The 26,569-nt window shown below is 51.6% G+C and overlaps 1 long non-coding RNA gene across 1 annotated transcript in view; it reads left to right on the top strand.

Moving 5' to 3' along the window:
* The window catches only part of LOC136402619 (uncharacterized), a 540,019-nt gene that overhangs the window by 295,983 nt on the left and 217,467 nt on the right, over positions 1-26,569 (top strand). The gene's annotated exons all lie outside the window — the stretch shown is intronic.

Below are 26,569 nucleotides of genomic sequence, written 5' to 3'. Positions count from 1 at the left end.
ATTTAAAGAAAGAAAGAGTATGGGAAGGCGAGTTTGGAACTGATAATAATGTAGATCTGGAAAGACACGGTGATGATGATGAGTGAATGGTAGAGAGTCAAGTCCTTCATCCAGAGACGCTGGCACGGCCGTGGGCCGTGGTCGTGTGTGTGTGTGTGTGTGAGCTCCCTATCTGGCGCGCTTCCCTACTCCCTGCCCCGTCTGTGCTGAGACGTGGTGCAAACCGGACTCTCTGAGAACACATCTCTTGGCCTGTGTTTCCCCAAAGTGACTTCTGGGGCTGGGTTTCTAGGATAAACGGATTGCTGGCTTGTCTGAAGGAAGCGTTCATCTGTGATGCTGAGGGAAGGAGGAGGAGGAGGAGGAGGAGGAGGAAAGAGGACCACAAATGACAGTCGCACAACCGAGTTTTTTTGTCCCACTTTGAGGTTGACTAAATGTTTCATCTCTGATCTCATTAAGTTCCCTCAGTGGTCCCATTAGTGCTGTTTTTATGTTCGTCTGATGGATGGGGAAACCAAGACTCCGGGGGTGGGGGGTGAGGTAATGTGCCCAGAGTCACACAGGCTGGATGCACCCTCTGGCCCTGTCTGTCTTCGGAGAACGGTCTTGCAGCTTCATGCCAGTTCTGTGAGACACTCTCCTTACTTTGTAGAGTCAAAATGATCCATGGAGCAAGAAACTGTATCAGTTATCTCTTACAACATAAAGACGTACCCTGGACCTTAGTGGTTTTTTAAAAGGACAAACATGATCTCACAGTTTCTGTGGGTCAGGAATCTGGGAGTGGCTCGGGTGGATGGTTGTGGCTCCAGGTCTCTCATGAGCTGGGGCTGCTGTCACCTGAAGGCTGGACTGGGGCTACAGGATGTACTTCCAGGATGGCTCACGGGTAATGTTACTGTCGGGTGGCTTCAGCTCCTCCCACGCGGGTGTGGACTTAAAGTTGCTTGAATGTCCTAATGACTTGGCAGCTGGCTTCCCCTGGGGTAAGAAATCAGAGAGAGCCGGAGGGGGAGAGAGAGGGAGGCAGAATCTTTTATGACCTGTCCTCAGAAGTCACCTGCTGCTACCTCTGCTACATTCTATCCCTCGGGCCAACCAACCCTGATGAAAGTGTGGAAGGGGACCCCACACTGATGTAAATACCCCGAGGACCACTGGGGCCACTTGGGAGGTTGCCTACCATACTTTCCACAGTCTTAAAATAGCTATGTGTTATAATTCCATACAAGACTCTTGTAACCTCATACCCAGTCTGTGAAAAGAAAGCCTAAAGATACTACACCCATTTTGCAGATGGAAAAATGAAGCCTGGAACAGGAACGTGACTCACCAGAGAGTCTTGAAGTTGGAGGCGCCGTGAAGAAGCTTTTAAAGGGAAAAACAAGTGAAAAGTAGGGAGAGAACTTCCCCATTTTAAATATGGCTGCCCCCAATAGGACTGAAGGTGGCTGGGAGCTGCATTTTCCAGGAGTTTAGAAGAGCGCCCCCTGGGGTTTCAGATTTTTCTGGGCAGGTCTTCCTGGCTCCCAGCACCACTTCAGTAAGGCTGACTGATGGGTTCTCTCGACTGGAAACCAAGATTCTGTTCTGCTTGTTTCATCACTGGAGGCTGCAGAATTTTAAGATCCATGCTGTGAATAACCCTCTTCTTTTTCCCCAGCCCTGACCCTCCCAGGGCCTGCTGCTCTGGGTCCTCCTGGCTGGAATCCAGGGGTCAGCGGAGTAGCAGTCATGTATGTGACCAACCGTTCTGGATGGCAGTGTATCTCCTGTGTTTGCAGCATAAAAGGAGCTCACTATCTGACCCAGTAATCACACTTGGAGGTGTTTACCCATGTGAAAGTGTACACACGTGAGCGCAGTGTTTGTGTAGTTTTGGAAGGATGATTGCATTAGCAAAAATAATGACCTAAACGGTATACACCCTCTGGATCCATCAATAGGGATTGTTTAAATAAATTCTGTGCATCCGTGAGGTCCAATTCCAAGGTGCTGCTTGACTTCCGTGGCGAGGACTTCTGTTTATTGACTTGGAAAGATGCTCGTGACATATTGTTGAGTGAGAAATACAGCATATATCATACGATCCCAATTCTGCGCAGTTCCGTTCAGACGTCTCCCTTTCTCGGAATGCGCAGAGATGTCCCAAAGGCAGATGGGAAATTAAGCTAAATTGTTGGGTTTTGCATTTTTTCTTTTGACTCTTCTGATTTTAGTGTATATATCAATATCAATATATATATATATTTACATAATTGGTTATCTTCTTAATTAGTAAAAGTAGTAATAATAATAATAATATTTACAATGATTATTTATAAGATGAAAGGGAGGTTTCCAGGACACCTGATGGCATTAGTTAGAGTTTCATTCTCCGTTGTTACAGAGATGCTGTGGTCCTTTTAGGGGAGGGAAAGGAGGCTTACAAGCCTGAAGCAGGGCCTGGAGACACACTTTGGGCCTTGGCTGCCCTAGGAGGCAGGATGCCTCGGGCCTTGGCACCTCACCACCCTTTCTCTGCACTGGCCTGTGGTGCCAGCCAGCTCTGCACTTTCTGACCGCCAGTGTCCCACTTTAGTGGCCCCTCCCGGGAAGGTCCTTCCCTGGATACCGCAGGTGCCATGCACTTGCATCCAGAATACGGACGTGATAATAAGGACGATGGCTAGCATTATTGGACATCTAGGAAGGACCTGGCACTGTGCTCAGTGTTCCCAATGCACGCTCTTCCTGTGCCGTGGAGCAGCCCCATGAGGGGGGATCTCCCCCTCCCCCGTTTTCACAGGTAAGGGAGCGTGCTCTAGGGAGAGCGGCCAGTTCCGAGTCTCCCAGCTGGTCGGTGGTGGGTCTGGGACTCCACCCGGATTAGACCGTCTCCTGAGCTGAGCTCAGCGGAGGGTACAGCCACCTGGTTCTGTTCCGTGGTGCTAGCAACATTTCTGGGAACACCGTAGATGTGGGGCTGATTCTGGAGTCAGCAGGTGAGGTGAAAACTCACAGCTGGTCAGGTGCCGGTTAAAGACACCCCCCCCCCCCCCGGGGAGGATGCCAGGCTGCAGACCAACCTTTCTGCTCCTCGATCCAGCCGAGGCAGCCACGCTCTCCTCGGATATTAGAACGGACCGGAGTTTTGCTTAGGCACCAGACGAAGCGGTGGTTGTGTGGAGGTGATCTCCTGGACACACGATATACAACTGTCTTTAAATGTTGGGGTCATCGAGGGTCAGATGTTCACATGATGAGAGGCGTTTGGGAAGTGAGGCCCGAGCGTGCAGAGGCCCCCTCTGTCCTGGCGTTCGCTCTGGAGCGGACGCGTCCTCCACCGGGCGGAGGGGCCGCTCGCTGCCCCAGCCGGAAGAACATTACCGCTCTCATTTCTTCTCCTCCTCAATTATCCTGGAGACATGGTGCAGTTAAGTGGCCGAGCCCAGATTTCCATTCTGCTCTGCCTCATTTCAGAGCCGTACTTTATAACCTCCACGCTCTTCTGTAACAGAAATTGACTGTATTCATTTTCTTTTGCCGAATAAAAAATCACCAGAAATGTCGCTTAAAACAACACCCATTGATCACCCACGCGTGCAGGCGCCGGCCCTCTGCTCGGTGTCTCACAGGCTATGATCAAGGACCAGCGGGGTTCGGGGGGCTCCTCTGCAGCATGGGGTCCCCTTCTGAGCTCACTGGTTGTTGGACGATTTCAGTTTCTGGCAGTTGTAGGACAGAGGCCCTCGGCTCCCAGAGGTGGCCTGCAGCTCCCTGTCACGTGGCCCCCTTAGGGGCAGCTCCCATGATGGCAGCTTCCTTCCTCAGGGCCAGTACCAGGGTCGCCTGAGGGCATGCTAGTGAGACGGTGTCTTCTGTGTTTACGTTCTAACATAATCATGGGGTGGCATCCTCGTCCCCTTCTCCGGAGGGGAGAAGCGGGTCACAGGTCTTACACGCTGGAGGAGGGGCTGGTACCTGGCGTCGGGTGGAGACGTGCCCCCCAGCTGCTGTGTCGTCAGTCCTGAGGTGCGTCTTTCTCTTTGTCTTGGGGGCTGCAGGCACCTCTCCAGCGTCTTCCATCCAGCACCCTCCCTTCATCCCCCAGCAGAGGGCTCACCGCGCCCACAGCGCCCCCATCAGGACGGGCAGTCCAGCCGTCCTGACCTCCCACCATCTGGGCGTCTTGACTTCCTCCCCATGTCAGTTCTGTGGGACGCTCCCTGCTGCAGCCTCAGCAGCAGATGAATATTTAATGGAATGCTGCCACCTTTTGGAATGGAGCGAAAGTGGTCCATGCTGTTTAGAGGGAGGGATGTGAAGCCTGAGGAAGGAAGTGTGGTCCCGTTCCCTCCTACACACCCCTGCGCACGCACACCCCGCACCACTCACCCAGCCTTCACTTCCGCTGGGAACTGATGAAGATCTGCTGCCAGCTGCTAAAAGAAAAAAAACAGAAGGAGCCAGGTTCTTTTTGAGGCAGGTCTGTTGGTCTTTTTTGCAGGCTCCTAATTACTATGGGTGCTGCAGTGCCCTGATTGACAGCCCAAGAGGTGGCAGAGCGTGTGAGCGGGAGCTGCGGGGCAGTGGGGGTCCGTCCCCGCCTCTGCCACCAGCTCTCCAGTGACCTCAGCTTCCGCATCTGGAAAATGAAGGTCAGCCGGGCTCTTTTAGCTCTCCACCCCCTGACCCCAGGCTATGACGCCTGTGACCAGGCACGGGAGACAGGTGACACCCTTTGGAGATGCCAGTCAAATAGGTGTGGTGCTCTGGCCATTGCTGTCCTTAGCAGGAAAGAGTGGCACCATTGATTATTAATGTCTACCTGGGCACAGGAGGGGCCAGGGTGGGCAGGTACCATCCCAACGCCAGGTGTCTCATGGAGACTCATGGCAGCCAACACAGAACTGCCTGGCAAGCCCACCTCTTCTGTTACTTCCCTCTCTTTGTGGCCAAGGGCACTGCTGTCCTCGCGTGTCCCTTTGCGATTCCCTCGCTGGTCCGTGTTCTCATTACACGGCTTCTGGATTATCTAACCGGCTCTAACCAGTCATCCACCTGTAGCAGTTGGCCCCTCTCACCTGCTTGAGCTGACTCTCTCCTTTCGAGCACATGTCACTAGTGGTGAGAGCACAGTGTGCTCTCCTCTGATCCCATGTTGGCAAATGGTCCCAGTCCCCACCTCACCGGTCCCTCAACCCTGGTCCTCCAACCTCCGTGAGCCATGCTCTCTGACCGGACCCCTGCTCAGGTGACCCCCTCTGCTCGAGTTCTCCCCTCAGATCTAACCGTCCAGATTCCTAATTGCCCATCAAGATCCATCAGAAAAGCCTTGTGCAAAAATTCTTCCTCAATCCCATGGGTTGCATGAGTTTCCCTGGCCACTAGATACCCTCTGCCCTCCGTTCCTCCCTCCCTTCCTTCCTTCCTCACTTCCCTTTCTCACCTACCCCTCCCTCTCACCCTTGGCCCATTATACAAACCGTGTTGTCTTCCCTACTAAGGATTAGAACGTACAAGGTTGAGTTAGACCCAGACCCTGCCTTCAAAGGCCTTACAGTCTACGGGGAAAGACAAAAAAATGAGTAAAAGGACACCTGTCACTGAGGCGTAAGACCGACTGCTTGGTAGTGGAGACAGAAGGGAAAATTTGGTGGTGACACAAATAGGTGGTCAGAGAAGGCTTCATGGAGGAGGTGACACTTAGAGACTGGGGCTGGGGGTCCAGGTAGAAGGAGCAGCCTGGCCATGGCTGAGATTCTGGAGGAGGGGAGATGGGAGATGGGCAGGAGAGGCAAGGAGTGGGGTTTATGCTCGAGAGATCAGTGTGGGACCACTGGAGGGTTTTAAGCTAGTGATTATCTTGATCCGATTTGCATTTTAGAAAGAGCTCCCTGGGACCTGACTCGGGAGGCTGAGCGACCGGAGGAAGCCTCAGTTCCTCTCGGGCGCTTTTCACGTCCACGCCGCCCCGGAGCAGGCCTCGGGAGCAGCAGGGTCACCAGCTCAACACCCAGGTTTCTCTGCACGCTCGGCTTCTCCTTGCTAATATGCCTTTCTATAGCGTCTGCTCGGCAGAAAACCGAGTGTGCGGACGAGATAACAGCATTAGGAGCAGAAGGACAAAGCTGATACTCGGGGCAGTGAGACACGGAGGCTTAAATTCTTTCCCTTCAAAGTGTTGCACATGGTCCTGCCCACGTGATCCTGATCAAAGCAAGCCGGGCTCGCCAGGATGAAATGCTCAATGGCCCCCATGACCTCGGGCACAGCCAGGGCAGAGGTCTGCTGCTCTGACGAGCATCCCTGCCGCTTGTCCCCACCGCTCTCTGCCCGATAAAGGGGGACTCTTTTTAGTGATTTCCCCCAAATCCCTAAGGGTGATTGGGCCCCCTGGGGACGCGGTGACACTGACAGGTTTCCAATGTTAGCGCTGAACTTGGGGGGTGGGAAGGTCTCGTCTTCTCCCCATCTCCTGTGGGGAGGGGGTGCTCTTCTCCCCATCTCCTGGGGGGTGTGTGTGTGTGTGCTTACATTACAGTTGGCGCTCAGTACATGCTTGTTGCTGAAATGAATGAGGTGGTGAAAGAAGCCGTCTTATTGATTTCGGGGCACCCCACAAAGCTCCCCCATGTCTCTTCCCTGTCGATACGACCCCTTTCTGACTGCTCTCCGAATTCTTATCACCAGAGATTGATTCTGCTTGTTCGTGAACATGCGGGCGGGCCCCTTACAGCACACATGCCCCGTCCTCTTTCCTCTTAACAGCGTCCCTAAGGGAGTCAGCCCCGGTACTGACTGCGGGAGTGTTGTTCTACTTTAAGTTGTCCAGTGGTATTTCATTGTGTCTTTGTACCACGATTGATTCATCCATTCTCTCCTACCCGATGAGCATTTGCATTGTTTTTTAGTTCGGGGCTGTGCACGCTCAGGCACCTGTTGTTTGGTGGACAGGTGCACCCATTTCTCTTCGGCAGAGACTGAGGGATGGATCTGATTGGTCATGGAATAGACCCGTGTGTTGTTTTCACAGGTACTGCCCGAAAGTCTTGCAAAGTGGTTGTACAAAGCGGCAATGACAGTCAGTGCCACCTGAGAGCGTAGGTTGTGAATTGGCACAGCAGCCCAGAGGGGCAGGTGTGGTTATCCCCACGCCCATTCACAGAGGGGCACACTGAGTCTCTGTCAACCCGGTGAAGGCCATTATTAGCTCGTTCGTGACGGTGGGCTGCCATCAGCGTGACAGCAGGTCTGAAGCCACCACAGTGTCCCGTGGATCCTGAGCACCCAGCCCTGCTGTGCAGACGCCGGTGTCCGGGAGCGACCTCGTGACGGAGAGCAGTGTGGTGCAGTGGTCACACGCACCGCCCTGGGCACATCTGCAGACACTGACGCCCAGCTCTGCCGGTTACACCTTGTGGGAGCCTGGGCAGGCAGCTGGCTGAGCACCCTGTGCGCACTCTTCATGCCTGTGAAACGGAGTGGATAGATCAGGCCGTTGTGGGGATTAAACGAGTCCATACGGGTGAAGGTTTGAGGGTGGGCACCGGGAGCGAAACTCTTCCTATTACTATTGTTTCAGCTGCGCCCCATTTGAGTGCTGGCGTTATCTCTGCTTCTCGGGACACAGCTGCAGCCTTAGCCGGCTCTCACCATTGTCGGGCAGGCAGCGTAAGTCTCACCCCCTGGCGTCCCCTCCGAAGGTAGCTAGCTGCCTTCCCTGATGAAATCAGGAATCTAATTTTGAGCCCCGAGCGTTGGTTTCTCAGAGCCCGCTGGGGTGCAGTCCGGCTCGTCCCTTCTGAAATGAGCCTCTGCTCTTTGGTGCCCCTAATAAGAAATGCAGTCTGTTTGCTCAAGGTTTCACCCTTTATAGAAATGGCCGGATTCCTTTCACTCCCCCGCATCTCCATTCCACAAATCCATGCCAAATATTGATGTTTGATAACTACAAATATCACACATAGCTTTTAATCAAGAGAGACGGAGGGAAGATAGGGGAGTAAATACGTCTCTGTAAGGGAGTTCAATATTCTCGGTAATGATTTTGCTAAGAAATAAAATGACTGGAGGGAGGGGAGAGGGCTCTGTGATGTGCATCGAAATGGGCCAGACCACCTGGACATGCTGGACCGTGCCTGGCCCCTGGCTCCCAGCCCGAGGCTTGGATCTACGTTGGATGCTCATTACCTGGATCGCGAGATGCCATCTCATTTTACAGAGGGGACAGATGTATTCTAAATGTGAATTTGCAATATGCCATCAGTCTCTACTATTACCAGAAAAACACACTGAGCCAAGGCCTGTCCTCGCTGGCTCGTCTGAGACGGCAGAGGACTGCGGGAGCCTGCGTTCCCTGCGTTAGAGGCACGTCATCCTGCTGGAGGTCAAAGGGAGGTCGTTCTCCAGGCTTCTGACCACCAACGTTTTATTATATTTTCCTCATGTGGGGACAACGGGCGGGATAATCCTGGAATATTGGCAGGTGACAGCCATGTAGAGATGTTTGGCCCAGGTGGACTACTCCAGGCCAGAGCTTGGACAAATCAAGTGAGTCCTCACGACCTGAATCCAAACCCTCGCCCACCCGGCATCCCCCCCAGCGGCTCGCTGCCAGCCCCATACCACCCAGGTCCTGCGCTGGGTCGGAGCACAGCATGTTCTAATTCGGGGGCCTGTCTCCCCATTAGCATCGTTGCTGCTGTCTCCTTAAGCTCCGACGTTGGCTTTTCTTAACCTTCGTAGTCTTTTGCTTTGTATTTTGATGTCCTCAACTTCTTCTGATAAAAATAATCGATCTCAGAAATCAATGTCAACAAAAGTTTATTCTTTCGTCTATTTATCTACCTACCTTACCACCCACCTACCCATCCATCCACCCAGCCTTCCATCCACCCAGTAGTGGGCACCAGCCATGTGCCAGGCCCTGTGTGGCCGCCGAGGTTTTAGTGGTGAGCCATGACACATCTGAGACTGCAGTCCAGTGGCAGAGACACATTAAGCAGATGATCTCACTGAAGAGGATCTACAGAAACAAATGCTCCAAAGGAGGAACGTGGCTGTAGGATGGCCTATTGCAATGACGCCTGGCCCAGAAGTGGGGTATGTCTGGGATTCCCCACTAGGGGACGCATGAGCTGAGCTCTCAAGAAAGAGTACAGGGCCCTGGCTGGCTGGTTCAGTGGATAGAGTATTGGCCCAGCATATGGACATCCCAGGTTTGATTCCTGGTCAGGGCACATAGGGGAAGTGATCATCTGCTTCTCCTCCTGCCCCCCTTCTTTCCCTATTCTCCTCCTGCAGCCAGTGGCTCCATTGGTTCAAGTGTTGGCCCTGGGTGCTGAGGATAGCTCAGCTTGTCTGAGCATGTCAGCCTCAGGTGCTAAAAATAGCTTGATTGATTTGTGCATTGGCCCCAGATGGGCGTAGCTGGGTGGATCCTGGCCGGGGTACATGTGGGAGTCTATCTCTCTATCTCCTCTCTTCTCACTTAAAAAAAAAAAAAAGAGTTTAGGCTCAGGCAAAGTCAGGGAGGAGAGTATTTTAGACAGGGAGACAATATGTGCAAAGGCCCTGAGGCCAGAGGGGTGTGGTCACTTCCAGGCACTGTCAGAGGTCAGCTCGAGTAACTGCATCCTCAATGACGACAAAGGAATTGACAGGACAGGGGCCAGCCCACACAGGGCTCCCAGATCATGGGAGGACAGTGGCCTTTGTCCCAAAACTTCTTGCAAGTTTTTGCAGGAAGTGATCCAGTTTGCATTTTCTGAAGATCCTGTCTGACTCCTTTGAGGGGCCTAAGCTGGAATGGGGGCGAGTCACAGAGCCCACGAGATGGAGAACAGCCGGTGGACAGCAGTCGTTGGTCTCCTTCAGGCGTGAGCAGGATGTCCACCTGCTGTCCCAGTGGGCTTCCTTCAGGGGTCTCAGAACACACGTGTGCCCGCAGTCTGTTTACATTTGCACAGTTGAAGATGGATTTCCAAACAGAAACCTTCTGGTTCTTGGCAGAGGGAGCGTAAGAAGACATCTCTGTATGTGGGCTGCAGCGTGTGCCCCCACCCCACCCCATGCACACAGGGCTCTTCTGCTTCCACCATATCTGCCCAACATGGAGCCGGGTGATAGCCAGAATATGTCAGGTTCAGCTCACTGGACAAGTTCAGATCGCTGTGGGGGAGGAAGCCATCTGGTACCGGGGCCACACTGGGGCTGTGTTTACGGGGCCGGTTCTACTGTTGAGTCGAGTACTGGATACCCCGGTGCTCCTTTGTGCGCCTCCATGTTTGAATTCTAGCCTGGTCCTTATTTTAGTCCCCAAATCAAAGGGGATGGATGGGATCATTTTTGCAGCCAGAGTCAGAATGCATGGGTTCGCAGATGGGGGTCTGCAGTTTCTGTTTCCGTTCCACGTCGCCTTCCTTTCTCCTTCTCCAGGGTCCCAATGTCCCATCACCTCTCCTCTCAACGGGGGCTACAAGAGGGAAGGTCAGATCCTGTAGGATCCCTGAGAAGCAAGTTTACCCTATTTTTTTTTTTTAATTAGAGACTGACCGCCTCTTTTGGGAAACTCTCGTGTGTCCTCACGCTCCCATGTCTCTTTTCTGTCTAATCTGATACCCCCTCTAGGTTGGAAAGTGGGGCTTGAATAGGGGATCCTGTTTTGCTACTTGCAGCCTGGGATTTGCATGTTTCTCTCAGCGACCAGGACTGCAGACATTTTTAAACCGGAAGAACAAAGCGAATTTGGGCATAGATCAAAACAAACCCCATCTCCCCCCCCCCCAGCCACGCTCCTGGGGGGGGGGTGCAGGAGGGCCCTGGGCCGGCGGGGGGGAATTTTCAATGCAACTTCCATCTTTCTTGTGTTCCTCCCCGAGTCCACAGGGATTTCATAAACATTATGTTGCTCAATTTCAGTTCAATGGTACGGAGTTGTTCCAATGTGTTCTAATTACTCAGACATAAATGATTTCTGGTGCACTTTGAATGATTTCAGATGCACTTTTGTCTATCCGTCTGCTGATTTATAAGTCCCCGAGACTTTGATGTTGTGCTTCATTGATTTCTTTTAAGGCTCTTCGGAGATATATTTATCATAGACGATACATTTCCCCGTTCATTTGCTCCATACTTCTGCACTACTCAATTTCCAGTTGTCACCACGCCGCCGCTACCCCCAGCACGCACTTCCCTGCTGACAAGGAGGAGACACGTGTGCGGAGTGCTCCCTGAAGGCTCATCCAGGTCCTAGACACTCTGGCGGAGTGATACAGACTCAAGAGATACACAGATTAAATTCAGCAAACACAGGGCTTCTAATGGCATTCTTTTCACCCAGACAAAAGGTTAACACAGGCACACAGACCCATGGGACACGGCAGGGCAGACAGAACACAGGGAGCCCGTGATGGGGGCTTTGCTTCCTGAGCTGCAAAGGATACTGGGAAGAGGAGACGGGGAAGAGATGGGTGGGGTCAGAGTTTTGTGTTCAGATCTCTGCAGTGATGGTTCATTCGACAAGGCAGCTGGCTGTGGTCCTGATGCGGTAGGAGTCTCCACTGAGTTCCCTTCTCACGGGTCTCGAGCTTGCCGCTTGACGTTTCTGAGCCTCTGTGTTCTCATCTGTAAAATGGAGCACATGCTGTCTTGTTGGCTAGCCACTGTGGACTGAGCACTTAGCACGGAGCGCTTACCACGTGGATTGTGCCAGACTGGTAGATCCTCGTTGTGTCGGTCCTGAAGCTTAGTTGTTGTTTTTTTTTTTTGGGGGGGGTCTTTAAGAAAAAGGACCTCCAATTACGTGTCTGGCTGGGTTTCTGCCCCATGCTGGAGCCCACTAGGGTCAGCACTCTGGTCTCCTATGCTCTTTAAGCACTGACTCGTTCTCCTCCAGAACTGTTTACTCCTTGGATACCTGGTGCCTACAGCAGATAGTGACGGAGCTTCTGTGATGGGGAGTTCTTTCTTTCCCCCCTGAGACGAGGCTCTGAGGTGACTTGAAGAAACATCTCCTGTGACTGCTCTTTGGGCAGAGTTAGGCTCTGAGTTCAGCCCTCCTCTCCGGTCCCCATTTAGAATGTTCTGCTTGAGAGCATCTCTAAGACAAAGCCGGCCTTGAGAGGGGCAATGTGGACCCACTTGACGGGCAGCCCGGGCTGTCGGCCCTTGCCACTGCGGGCTGCTCTGCAGTCCCTGGGGCTGGCTTTAGGCATCCATCAGTGACAGGGACCTTCGACTTTCCGGAGGTCAGAGCTTCAGTTTCCCTGCAGCTGAGAACCTGGGGAAGGGACGGTGAGGAACACACGCCACCTAGTGACCATTTCCAGTAGCTGCCACTCCCTGCACGACCTCTGGGAGGAATCTCACTTAACTCCTGGCAAGGATGAATCAGGGGGAAGGATGCTGGTCACCAAGGTCCTGATGCTGCTGTTTGAGAAGGCGTGGCTCAGGTGAATACCTTGTTGCATTAAAGCAGGAGTGACTCGTGTCAGCTTTTCCACGATTCTCCCATGGAGACTCCGCCACTGTGAACATGGGCTCCCAGAGAAGTGCTACCTCCCTCCCTGTTCTCCCTTCAGCACCTCGGTCCTCCGGTCCTCCTCCCCTCTCCCTCCCCTTCCCCCCCTTCTTCCCTCTTCCTTCTGCTCCAACCTACCTGGTTCCCCGGCCCATTCTCCCCCTCCCCCCAGCCCCAGGCCTCATCCTCCCTGACCCTGTCCTCTCGCTCCCAGTCTTCCCTGTCCTGTCCTCTGACTCTCTCTCCTCCTTTCTTCTTCCTCCCCCTCTTCATGGCTCAGTCAGTCTTCCTGTAACTAAATAGGTATTCTTGGCATTTCTGTTATTTGGCCCATATGGAATGGGGGGGGGGTCAGTCACTGAGTTAGAGGCTAGGCCACGAGCCCCAGCTGTGACTACTGAGGAACTGAGATTTCCCTCATTCATTCATTCATTCATTAATTCATTCATTCTTCACTTGTGCATGCCTGATGCATTCACTTAACTCACGAGCACCGCACAGGCTCAGTGAATACATTTTGAGGCCAACAAAGTGTCAGGCATGGTGCTGGACTCTGACCCCACTTTTTGACTTTGACTCCCTGGGTCTTGGGCACAAGCCGTTCCTTTCTCTTCTCTGCCTGAAGAGCTCCCGCTCACTCTCAGGACCTGGTCAGACATCACCCTGCAGACAAGCTCTGAGCCCTCCGTCCCCCCACCCCCCCACTAGCCCTGAGGTCTCCGAAGGGTTTTCTGCCTCTGGGTTTGGAGTTCTTGTTTCTGAACCCAGGTCAGGGGTGCAGCAGCCAGAGCCAGTCTCACGTTTAGTCTGAACTCCCCAAACCTGGTTTTGGTCTGCCCAAGACTGTGCTCTCTAGTGGTGACGCTGCTTCCTCGTCCCAAGGGCACCCTGGACAGGACAGCACCCCTAGGAAGCCCCGAGTCTCGGCACCAAGTGTGGGCAGGCAGAGGGAATGTCTTCTGCAGCCTCGGGCGTTTGCCAATCTTGTCCCAGTTGCCTGGGTTTGTTCTGTTGCTTGTTGGTTGGTTTTATTTCTAGGGACTTAGTGAAAATGAGTTGTTTCTGAGGACTTTTATCTTCTGTCCTGTTTTGGTTTAGCTTTTTTCTCTTCCTCTGTATTTCCAGTCCATGCAGGAATTGGGGAGAGTCGGGGTGCAGTTATATTTGTTATTTATCACAGCGCACGGGTTAGGTATAAATTATAAAACGTGAGGGGAGGCCTGATGAGAGGGTCTGCACGTCCCCTCGGCCACATCTCGCAGGTTCATCTGTGGCCTCGTGAGAGATACCGCCCTCACCTGAAAAACAAATGTCCAAACTTCCGGTGTTGAAGGGCTGCTGTCCGCACACACTCCATAAGGGTTGGCAATTTAAAACATTGAGGTGTAAGTTACATACCACAAAGCACTGCTTCATGAATTTTTGCATATGCCTTCCCCTGAGACACCCTACCTACATAAAAAAATAAAACACTTTCTCACCTGGAAGGTTCCCTGGGCCCCTCCCAGTCAGACCACCCCTGAGCCCCCACCCCAAGCCCCACTCACTTCCTCTTTGGAGCAGTTTTGTCTGCTTTTGAGCTTCCTAGGAGTACAGCCCTGCCTCATTTTACTCGACACTATGGCTGCGGGCACCGCCCACCCGTGTTGCCAATGGCTGTGAACTCGCTTGCTGATTAATGCTGCACTTTGGACGTCTCATGTTGGGCAGAGGGGAAGCCAGCTCAGGAGCCTGGGTGACTTTCTTTTTTTTTTTTTTTTTTTGTATTTTTCTGAAGCTGGAAACGGGGAGAGACAGTCAGACAGACTCCCGCATGCGCCCGACCGGGATCCACCCGGCACGCCCACCAGGGGCGATGCTCTGCCCACCAGGGGGCGTTGCTCTGCCCCTCCAGGGGGCGATGCTCTGCGCCTCCGGGGGTGTAGCTTTGCTGCAACCAGAGCCACTCTAGCGCCTGGGACAGAGGCCAAGGAGCCATCCCCAGCACCCGGGCCATCCTTGCTCCAATGGAGCCTCGCTGCGGGAGGGGAAGAGAGAGAGAGGAAGGAGAGGGGGAGGGGTGGAGAAGCAAATGGGCGCTTCTCCTGTGTGCCCTGGCCGGCAATCGAACCTGGGTCCCCCGCACACCAGGCCGACGCTCTACCACTGAGCCAACCGGCCAGGGCCCTGGGTGACTTTCAATTCAAGTGCTTTTCTTCCTCCTTGCCTGTACTGTGGCCTTCGCTGAGCGCCCACACCTGTGTGTGTCGGCTCTGTGGCCCGGTGGCCCCTGTGCTCAGGCAGGTTCCTAGGATCAGAGGGACCCCATGTGGGGTGTGAGACATTGAGTCACTGGTGGACACAGACTCCTCCCAGATGTTTGCTCCACATGGTTCCAGGGAGCCCAGGACACAAAGTCCGAGGTACCCAGCTGCTGTCGTCCGGGGCCCGTCGGCATCAGCGCTGGAGCCTCACAAGGCAGTGGGCAGGTTTACGAGCCGCCCCAAGGGGTCCCCTTGAGGCCCCATTTCTGAGGCTGCGTTTGTTCCTGGTAAAGAGTGTGGGCCCCACTCTGTCCCCACTGAGGAGTCTGCAGGGTGCCCAGCGACAGGCCTTCTGGACTCCCGCTGCAAGCACTGGGGTGAGACTGCCACCCTGGGACAGGTGGCCTGAATTTCGGGACAGAAGTGCCCATAGAGGGCCACGTTCAACACAAGATTAGCAGGCTCTGGGTGTGGGGGGGGGAGGCTCGGGGCCCGGCGTTTGGACTAGATTGCTTTGCGAGGTGAGCTCTTGATTTCGTGACCTCATCTCTCACCCCAACCCTGAGACTTCACTCACAATCCGACTTGTTAACACGGAGAGATCTTATCCTGTTAGCCTCTCGCTCGAGAGAAATTGGATTGAAAATCTTGCCAGACTGCCGCCGGACAGAGCGTTCCATCGGCTGTGAATGACCCTCCGGCGGGGAGAGCTTCTCTCCCTGACACGCCATTTGCAGGTGGCAGAGGGTGGGGCTGTCCCCGCCCACCTGGCCGCTGTCTGGGACTCTGGGAGAGAAGTCCCCACCGGGTGCTTGCTGCCAGACCCATGGCCGGACCTGGACAAGTCGCTTCCCCTCTCTTTGTCTGGAATCACCTGTTACAGGTGCGTCTATCTTTTTTTTTTTTTTTGTATTTTTCTGACGCTAGAAACCGGGAGAGACAGACTCCTGCATGCGCCCGGCCGGGATCCACCCGGCACACCCACCAGGGGGCGACGCTTTGCCCACCAGGGGGCGATGCTCTGCCCCTCCGGGGCATCACTCTGCCGCGACCAGAGCCACTCTAGCGCCTGGGGCAGAGGCCAAGGAGCCATCCCCAGCGCCCGGGCCATCTTTGCTCCAATGGAGCCTCGGCCGCAGGAGGGGAAGAGAGAGACAGAGAGGAAGGAGAGGGGGAAGGGTGGAGAAGCAAATGGGTGCTTCTCCTGTGTGCCCTGGCCGGGAATCGAACCCGGGACTTCTGCACGCCAGGCCGACGGTCTACCACTGAGCCAACCGGCCAGGGCCCAGGTGCGTCTATCTTAATAGGGTCTCTTTGAAGACAGTCATACCTGGGCGAGTCAGCTGGGGCCACGAGGTTCACACCCCCCTCCAGCTGCCGCAGGGCCGGCGGGAAAGGGGAAGGGACGCCTGCTCTGCCGCAGCCACGTGTTCACTGTGCTCATTCTGCTCTTGACCAAGTCTCTGTGCAGGGTCGCGAATTCCTGAAGTACAGGAATCCCCTAAACTCCGCCCAGACCGGAGCTGATGACAACCCCTGGGTTGGTGCCCATGCTCTCCCTGGCCTGGTCTGCTCTTCCGGGCTAGTGAAAAGTAGCAACGGCTCAGTCCAGGGCACGAGGCTCAGGATCCGCCTCTTGGACCTCGCGGACTCAGGGAGATCCCAGCTGGATTTTATGCACCCAGACAGCCTGGCCACGCAGCCCGCATGTTCTGCCGAGACTTGCGTTTCCTGAGCAGTCACCGTGGCCCAGGCCAGGGGCTGGGGGTCCTCTGTGCTCTTTCCTGTGTGATCTCTCTCCCCTTATCCTCGGACCGCCAGTCTCCGTATTATCACCATTCGGTGGCTGCAGAGAGTGAGCCCCAGAGAGATCTGACGTGCCCCACATGTGTTCAGGTCTGCCTGAATTCTAAACGTGTTTCCTTAATTCCCTTCACGGCGTTGCTTTTCTGCAGGATGGCGATCGCTAACATCTACAGAGGACTCCGGCTTCCAAGAGCTGTGTTGGTTTGCTAGGGTGGCCATAACCAGTACCACAGCCTGGGCGGCTGCAACCACAGACAATTTATTCTCTCTCAGTGCCAGAAGGCGGAAGTCTGAGGTCAAGGTGTCGGCAAGGCCGCTGTCTGCCCAGGCCCCTGTACACGCCCACCTCCTCCCTGCATCACCACATCATCTGCCCTCTGTCCTGTCTGTGTCCTAGTCTGTCCCAGGGCACCATTCAGATTGGATTAGGCCCACCCGAAAGACCTGGTTTTAGCTTATTTCTTCAAAGACACTATCTCCAAATGCAGTCACCTTCTGAGGGCCTGGGGGGTTAGGGCTTCAGGATGCATTCTGGAGGGACACAGTTCAGCCCTTAGGAAGGACTTTGCATGTGTTTAATCCTGACAACACCTTGCGGACTAGATAACATTGTTAAGGAATGGTGAATTGATGGGGAAGCTGCACGTTGACAAAGAAGAGGGTGCACAGGCTTCAGGTGGGCGCAGTGCCGACTTCCCCTGTTCCAGTGCTGAATGTGACATTCTCAGTGCCAGCCCGTTCAGCCCAGTGTGACCCAGGGTGACTGAGCCAGAAGAGGATCTGAAAACCGTCGAGATGGAGGCTTCTCTCCAGGCGAAGGGCATTGTCCAACCACCCCCCACCCCGGGAAGGTTTGGTCACTAACCCTAAGACCTCAGTGAGGCTACCGTCCAGGTTATTGTGTTAGGATTTTATGCAGACGTGACTATATCCAGGTGCATAGTAATGCACCCAAGGGGTCTAGTCTTAGTGCTATGGGTCAGGTAAAGAGGTGCATACCATTGACGGTTCTCTCAGGACTCACAGCGGCCGCCGGCACCCCCGGCCTCGTGTCTCCTGGGAAGGGTGGGGTTCTTGCAACAGCTAAGACTGGCCACATGTTCAAGGTTAAGATGGCCGTGGGGCAAGAGAATTATCTGGGTTATCTGAGACTATTTCCAGAAGCACACAGATCCCAATTTCTCACATTATTATTTTTTTTATTCCTGAAAAATATATTTCTAAAGAATAAAAAAAAAAAATAGTACTATATGCAAAACCAGTTTTCTCCACCAAAGTTCAGCCTTTTCTAGCTCACTAATTTCTTCTGGCGTCGACGCTCCACAGTGGGGGGCTTCCGACTGAAGTGGAGGGAGGACGGTGCGCCCCTTCAGTGTAACGGCTCTCCAGGCAGCCTTGTCGGAACGCAGCGCACTCGTTACACACTGCACCTATGTATGCCGTGTGTGCAGTGCAGGGGTTTATTAGTGCATTTACAGAGTTACGTAATCATCACCACGGTTAACTCCAGAACGTTTTCGTCATCTCCACAGAGAAAGCCCACACAAAGGTTCTTGCGTAGACCCCCATGAGAAGAGGAGGCCAGACTGCTTCGCCCCATTTGTACAGGGGGGCAAATGAAGGCTTGGAGAATTTAGAGATTTGCAAAGGAAGCTTAGGGTATAAGTTCAGGTCCTTTAAAGGCACTAGCAGGTGCCAGGGAGTCCCCAAAACAAGGAATTAGAGTCTCCGGGTTCCCAGGGTTTCATAAGCAGAGGCTCCTGTTCCTCACCTTCTGCCTGGGAGGCACGAGGCCAGTGGTGGAGACGCCTGGGTAAGGGATTCAGGCCGCTGGCCACTCCCCGAACAGCCGGCTCTGTGCCATCATGCATATTCATCAGGAGGGCTGGCTTGGACAGAGCCGCCAATGCAGGGTGACAGGCCTGGGGCTTGCCTCAGGGACCCTTCGGGGACCGCATGCACTGAGTGCCAGGTGGCAAGGCAGAGAGGAATGACTGTCAGATGGGAGACAGAGACAGAGGGAGTCTCCAGCAGAGGAGATGTGCTTTCTGCTGACTTGGAGACCAACTGATAGGTTTGTCTGGAGTCAAACAGTATATGGTGCTGCCTGTCTGCAGGGACCCCACCCTGGCTTGGGGCAGTGCAAACAAGGGCGACTGTGGTGCCCGAGAGCCTGGCAAGAGGAACTATTAGCAGTCAGCTGCCACGGACTACTGTGGGTTGTATTTTAAAATGAGATTCCGGTTTTCTTCTACATGTAACCAGTTGGCACCTTGTCAGCAGATGGATAAAAAAAAAAAAAAAAGAAAAGAAAAGAAAGGAAGGAAGGAAGGAAAGGAAAGAAAAGGGGATTCTGGGACACTACATACAGTGCACAGAAATGGACCAAGCATTAGAATTTTGCAGTTAAGCCATTCTTCCATTCCTTGCTAAAGGGCTCGCATTATCATTATTAACTAGCTTCCCCCAGACGACAGCCCCACTACGAGGCAGGATGTTGTGTCAGTACCTCCGTATCGAGAGCAGTTCCTGGACCCCGTGCGGGCTCAGGACACGTTCGTGCAATGAATGAGACGATGATTTTGCTGAGCAGTCCCCTGTGTCAGGTGCCACTCCATTCTGATCCTCACCGCAGCTCTCAGACGAGGAGACCGATACAGAGAGGTCAGAGAACTGGCCCTAGGTCACGCCACTCATCACAAGCGGTCTGGCTGGGGGTGTGAACCCGGGCAGCCCGAAGACTAGTCGCTGTGCAGTCCTTCCTAACCAGCCGAGTTGTAAGGACTGGTTTGGATTTACTTTTGCAATTTCTCATTTCCTCCAATCTACCCTCTGGGTGAAGAATGAGTCAGTTCCGACATCTGCTTTACTCACCACTGACCCGGGAGGCTCCGGCCCCTGGCAGTCAGAGTGTAACGGGAGGAGGAGAGACAGAGCCAGGGTATCGAAGACCTTGTCATAGTCAGCTCAGCAGCCATAACAAAGAATCATCCATTGGGTGGATTAAACGGCAGAAGTTTAGTTTCTCACAATCCTGGAGATCAAGGTGTCGGCAGGGTCGACTGGGTCCTTCTGAGGCTTCTCTTTCTGGCTTGTGGTTGGCCGTCTTCTCACTGTGTCCTCCCATGGTCTTTACTCTGAGCATACATACCTGCTTCCTAATCTCCTTTTCTTATAAGGGCATGGGTCATGCTGGGTTAGGGCCCACCCTAATGACCTCATTTTATCTCAGTTACCTCGTCAAAGGCCCTCTCTCCAAATACGGTAACATTCCAAAGGACTGGAGGTTAGAACTTCACCGTATGAATGTGGGGGTGACACAGTTCAGCCCCAACAGATCCTAACTACAAAGGGTCAAGGATCCTCCCGCTGACTCCTCCAGCACCGTTTCTGCCTTGAGCCCCTGGGCAACCCCATGGGAATCAGATGTCAAGTGTTGACATGAACCACTGCCTACTCACCACTTTTTTTTTTTTTTTCATTTTTCTGAAGCTGGAAACAGGGAGAGACAGTCAGACAGACTCCCGCATGCGCCCGACTGTGATCCACCCAGCACGCCCACCATGGGGCGACGCTCTGCCCACCAGAGGGCGATGCTCTGCCCATCCTGGGCGTCGCCATGTTGCGACCAGAGCCACTCTAGCGCCTGAGGCAGAGGCCACAGAGCCATCCCCAGCACCCGGGCCATCTTTGCTCCAATGGAGCCTTGGCTGCAGGAGGGGAAGAGAGAGACAGAGAAGAAAGCGCGGCGGAGGGGTGGAGAAGCAAATGGGCACTTCTCCTGTGTGTGCCCTGGCCGGGAATTGAACCCGGGTCCTCCGCACGCTAGGCCGACGCTCTACCGCTGAGCCAACCGGCCAGGGCTCTACTCACCACTTTAAAACAGCTGGTTTCATCAAACTGCTTAGATGGAAATGAGTTTTCGTATTTTCTCATGGTGGAACTTACTTATGAATTGGACAGAGGGTTTCAATTGGGTTTTTTTTTTTTTTTTTAAATGCCTCAGATATCCTGTTTTTATTCAGCTCCCTTATGAGCACATTTGAGCAATCGTTTTATTTTTCATAAGAAAGAATTTTGCTTAATTGGATCTCATTTCTGTTCTCCCCTTAACAACCAAGTGTCTACATTTCTGTTGGGATTGAAAGCCCCAATCAGTTCAGATAAATCAGCTTCTTTTAAAATTATGATCTTGGAGGAAATAATGATCTAACTTACTTTTCGTTAATTACTTTTAGGTGAATTAGACATCCCAACTTTGCAGTACCTGATTTCCTCAGAAGTATTTAAGCCCTCAAATCTATTTAAACCTTTTCTTTTACTCAAATTAAGATGCTGAAAAATTCCGCTATTAGAAATAATTTAGTTTTTTAAAGTTCATCTCTATGGCTCTGTAATTTTAAATAATTTGAGCTGAAAATGATTCTATCACATCCCATATAGTGGCACCAAATTAGCATTTTCCCTTCAAAATTGTCTCATATTATTGGTATGCAAGGCTTAGTAAACAAATAAATAAAGAGGTAATTAATAACATAATCAATCAGGTAGAATTGTAAAACAAAAAACAACTGGATACCCCAGAGAGAGGAATTACACCTTTAACTGTAATGATCATCATATATGTGTTTGTGTGTATGTGTGTAGCTCTAAGGAAAAAATGAATTGTAAAGAACAGAAAATGCTATATATTTTACAGCATAAAGCAATAGATCTAAAAATAAATAATTTTGTTTATACAAAGAATTCTAAACTTTCAGGAGTAAACCAACAAGCTTATAAATAACAAAATTAAGAAGGCAATTAATATTCTATAAGAGATTAATATGATTAAAACTTGTGAAAGGTGGCCAAAGCAGTACTTGAGGCATTCTCATAGCTTTAGGTTTTACTATCTCTTCTGTCATCTGAGAGAGGAATTCCTTACATTTTGAGTACTGAGTAAGAGTGATGGTCTTTCTACCTCTGCAGCCCTCATTCCAATCAGCAAGAACTTTGCAGAGTTCGTGTTTAAGTGCTTATAACAATTCAGTATCTAACACCGGATAACTGCCATTTCATAATTTATTGAGAAATGTAATGCAGCCCAGTGTCTAAATGAATGACTAGGAAGGATGAAGGAACCCAACAGCTGAAGTTTCTCTCTACCATGCACATTTTTTTGTAGACTACATTCCCCTACCCCCTTCTCCTTTATTTCTGCTCTTTATTGACCCTTCTGGATTGTAAGCACAACATTCTTCATTGATAAGCGAATCAGAAGGCGCTCCTGACTTCTGGGGAAAAGGAACCATTGGAATAGTTTAGGTTTCTAGGATCTGGGCTGGGGAAGGAACCCTTGAGGTCAGCTAAGTAGTATTTAGCTCTAGAAAAGATCCTCAACCTGAGGCTGAATTCTCCTGGTGTTATTGCTCTGTCTTAATCCCCGGTGAGAGTGGAGACACTCCAAGAACTTTCGGCTGAGACAGCTGGGATAAGTGATGGAGGAAACCTTGCTATTATAGTCTTTGATAGCCAGCCAGGGCCAGCAGAGCAGTCTCCCGTTTCTCACCTGCCAAGTTCTGATGAGGGCATTTCATATCTTCAAGACATGCCAAATATAAGCAGCCTATCACTAAAGTGAGGTCCCATGGGACTCATGTCCATTCTTTGTCCAAATGCCTGTTCTTTGTGTGCCGTAATGAGTCCTGTGGCATCAGACCAGTTAGTGTTCAGCTAAGTCAGATCATGCACAAAGGAGTCTTGTAGCTTTGTATGGATAGCAAGTTATGGCTGATGCCAAATATCATTAGAGTAAACTGTGTGATTGAATATCTTTCTAATGAGGCTATCCAAGCCTCAAGCACCCATCATAGAGTGAACAGATGCACTGGAGCAGCAATTAATACAAAAAAAAAAAAAAGACATGTTGATGCTCCAAGAGGAACATGCTACTCTTCATTCTCCGCTCATAACATACTGGAGGTATGAGTTAGGCTAGAGGACTTAGACTGGGGGGAGGGGGGCCACCAGCATCTAAATTCAACCCGAAAGTGATACTGGAAAATCCTCCCTCTGTCCCCACTTCTCAGATTTTAAGGGCATACCAGGGTGATAGTCAATGTTTAATAACCCATAGGGCTCGGAAGCCAATCAGCCTGAATTGATGCAGCTACTAACAAAACAGATGTAGCTATAAATCCGGTCCAGCTGTGCCACGGTGAACCAGCAGATGAGCAGTGGTACCGCACCCTCCGTTGTATCTCTAAGACTCTGTCTGCAGGTTCTCAGACAGTCCCCACAGACTCCAAGCCACTGCCCAAAGCAAGAGGCGTGGGCGATGTCAGCACCGGCACGCTCAGTAACGAGAAGAATGTGGCCAAGGTCAGAACAAGTCTGAGAAGCTGGTCCGGGTGAGGCCAAGGCCACAGCTGCCCTTCTTGTTCATGCAAATGATCTTGCCCTTGGCACCCACCTGGGGCCCTGGTATGATACTGGTTCCCCAAGTTTTTATGGTATTGTAGGGAGATTCAATGAGCTAATGCTTATCAAGCACTTACCTCTTTTTTTGTGTGTGTGGTGACAGAGACAGAGAGAATCCGAGAGAGGGAAGACAGACAGGAAGGGAGAGAGATGAGAAACATCAATTCTTCATTGTGGCTCCTTAGTTGTTCATTGATTGCTTTCTCATATGTGCCTTGATGGGGGGCTACAGCAGACTGAGTGACCCCTTGCTTAAGCCAGCGACCTTGGGCTCAAGCTGGTGAGCCTTGCTCAAACCAGATGAGCCCATCTAGCACTTACTAGCAGCTCTCAGCGCTTGCTAATAACTCTTCCTACTTGGTTGGGATAAGATCTCTCTCTGTGTTCTGAGGGTATCTCTTGGAGGAGATCAGTGAAGATACATCCCAGGACCCTGTTTTCTCTAATTCGTCTCCATCTATTGCACAGAGGTCATTTGGGGTTCAGGGGCTCAGGGATGTGGTGCTTCTGAAGGAGGAGAGAGCAAGGAGGCATAGGGACTTTAGACATTGCTCCCCCATATTCCGATGAATAATTTTTACGTTCGCAGAAGGTTTTCAGGCTCTGTTCACAGATCACACGGGGAACTTCTGAGCATTGGCGGGTGACTTGCACAATATTCTTCATGGGAAAAACTTGGGTCTTCAATGGGTGGTGCCAGTGTCCTCATCAGCCAGCATTTCCCAGAGACGACCCATTTCTGATTGCTTTTTCCATCCTGATGAAGGGTACCGGCTCCTCATGCAAACCTCGGCAGGATCTGGGGCAGGATCTGTCCCACAAGCCTCACCTGGGGCTTTCGTTGTTGGAATAATGACAACAAGGGAGATAGGGTGTGTGGATGAGGGGGTCGCTTCAGGGAGGAGCAATTTGAGCTTTTGAAGTTTTTTTTGGATGCTGATGTTTAACCATCAAATATGGTTTTTAAATGGTTTCTCATATATCCCCCCCCCCCCCATCTATTGCAAAACAGCTACAGAATGGCAGGAACTGACATTTAAGAAGGGGAAAATAGGGTGGTGAAGTTATTTCCCTTGGAAAGGTCACACTTGCATCTGGAGGTTGTCCATGACAAATGGCCAAACCAGTTTCCAAAACTGTGACTGCAGACATTTGGAGGTACTGCCATCTCTGCTTGAACAAAAAAGCAAAAAAGAAAACTGGTCATTCTCTGTCTGTCAGCATTTGCTCTGGTGACGATGATGAGGTTGATGATGTATCAATATATTCCGGTTAGGCTTTCTGAGGCTCTGTTGGATTCCTCCAGATGCATTTAAAGGTCTGTCTTCCATGTCTCATTTATTTTTTACCTCATTTCTATTATATATAATTTATAACACACTATTGTGCCCATTGCTTTTATGTTACTCATCCCCTAGGGTGTAGCTACTTATGATCTCCCTTCTCTTTTTTCATTCTTTGTACCTGGTATGGGGCTTACTGAATATTTCTTGAATGAAATAAATATTCAGCATTTGGGGAAAGGAAACTGTTGCCTGGATGAGCTGTTCTCTTGAGGAGCCAGAGTTCTGCCCAAGGCATCTCCCGGTGCAGGGTCATTTCCTGGGACGGACACTGGGGTGGTCTACCAGGGCCTGGTCAACGATAACATGGCACACAGGTGAAATGCATCGTTCTTTGCAAAGGAGGGCTAAGCAATGTCTTCTGTCTGTAAGCTTCTGTCCAGAGGTCTCAAAGGGGGAATTGGATGCCTGAGATTTTTGTTCCAATCCTACCTGAGTTAGGTAGGGAGCCAGAGAGGGCATGGAGGTGCCTGAGGAAGGGCCAGGCTGTGTGTACCCAGCAGTCTCTTCATAAAGGTCACAGAGAGCTGCAGATCAGCTATTTCACTTGGTACCTGTCACATGGACACAGTCAGTGCATTATTAATATCATCATGATTACTGTTATTTTATATTAGGGAAGACATCATGAGACAACTAACTCAACGAGCCATGGTCTGGTATATGAGAGTAGGGATGGATTTGGGAGCTGGACTTCCTGGGTTCATAGTCTACATCATTAACTATACCCCCTGGGTAAGTCATTTTACTTCTCTGGGCTGTTTCTCGGTCATTGCTTCTTTTTTTTTTTTTTTTTTTTTTTTCCTTTTTCTGAAGCTGGAAACAGGGAGAGACAGTCAGACAGACTCCCGCATGCACCCGACCGGGATCCACCCGGCACGCCCACCAGGGGTGATGCTCTGCCCATCCTGGGCGTTGCCATGTTGCGACCAGAGCCACTCTAGCGCCTGGGGCAGAGGCCACAGAGCCATCCCCAGCGCCCGGGCCATCTTTGCTCCAATGGAGCCTTGGCTGCGGGAGGGGAAGAGAGAGACAGAGAGGAAAGCGCGGCGGAGGGGTGGAGAAGCAAATGGGCGCTTCTCCTGTGTGCCCTGGCCGGGAATCGAACCCGGGTCCTCCACACGCTCTACCGCTGAGCCAACCGGCCAGGGCTCGGTCATTGCTTCTTTACCCACAGCCCTGCCCCATCCCATGAGATGGAAATAGCTATACTGCCCTTGTAGTCTGTGAAGGGGGTCAAACTGAGTAGATGACAAGTGCCTAGCATAGTAACGACTCAGTAAATGAGCACCATCGCTTTTGTTATTACTGTTGTTCAGCAAGGCAAGGGCTGCAGTGTCTTTTAGGAAAAATTGAATTTTGATGTTATACGTCATATTAGTGATGATCCATCCAGAAATAATCGCTGCCTTCTGTCTCTTCCCACAAGCCACCTAATCCTGCCTGTGTTTATTTTGTCCTCTGCTTTCAGAGCTTGTCAGGAGGCAGTGGGCGGGGTGAGGACAGTAAGCACCGTAACTGTGAATTAGTGAGCGCTTACCACACGGCAGACGCCCCGCTAACACTTGACAGAGATGATGATCTTAAATTAGCCTTCACTCCTTCCCTGTGAGGTCGGTGCCATTATCACCCTTCTTTAACAGGTGAGGACATTGAAGTGCATTGGAGTTAAGTAACTTTCTCAAACACACCTAGGAAAACACAGGGTTGGAAAACCAACCCAATTCACCGACTTCTAGGACCTGCAATCTTAACAACTGTAGACTGATGTAAATTAAAATGTCTCAAAACTACCACTCCTCTCTCTGAAACCGTACAGCTGTGGTTTCTGTTTGCATCCTAAAGCATAGGTCGACGCACTCTTGATAGCAGATTCCTTATCATTAGCAAATCCTTCCAGAATTGTAATGGTGTATGTTCCCTCTACTGCCACCTAGGGGTTGGAGCTTAAATAAATGACTCAAGTTTTTGTGCAGTTTCTCAGGTCCAATTTTCAAATATCCCTTTCATTACTTTTCAGCAGATTAATATTCCGGGATATTTGATGTTGGTGTTGCCCGCTAGCTACTGGTTTGGTTTTAGCAAGGTCTGCAATTTTTTCACACAGTAGTTTTTTGATTATTTTATTCCACTTTTGTCCTTAATATTTTACAACGAGTGGAAAACAGGCCAATTAAAATACGTGAGTGATAAAAATCAGGGTCTCA

The sequence above is a fragment of the Saccopteryx leptura genome, chromosome 4 (assembly GCF_036850995.1).
Source record: "Saccopteryx leptura isolate mSacLep1 chromosome 4, mSacLep1_pri_phased_curated, whole genome shotgun sequence".
Lineage (NCBI taxonomy): Eukaryota > Metazoa > Chordata > Mammalia > Chiroptera > Emballonuridae > Saccopteryx > Saccopteryx leptura.
The sequence above is the reverse complement of the archived record's forward strand: the minus strand, read 5'-3'. Positions and strand labels throughout refer to the sequence as shown.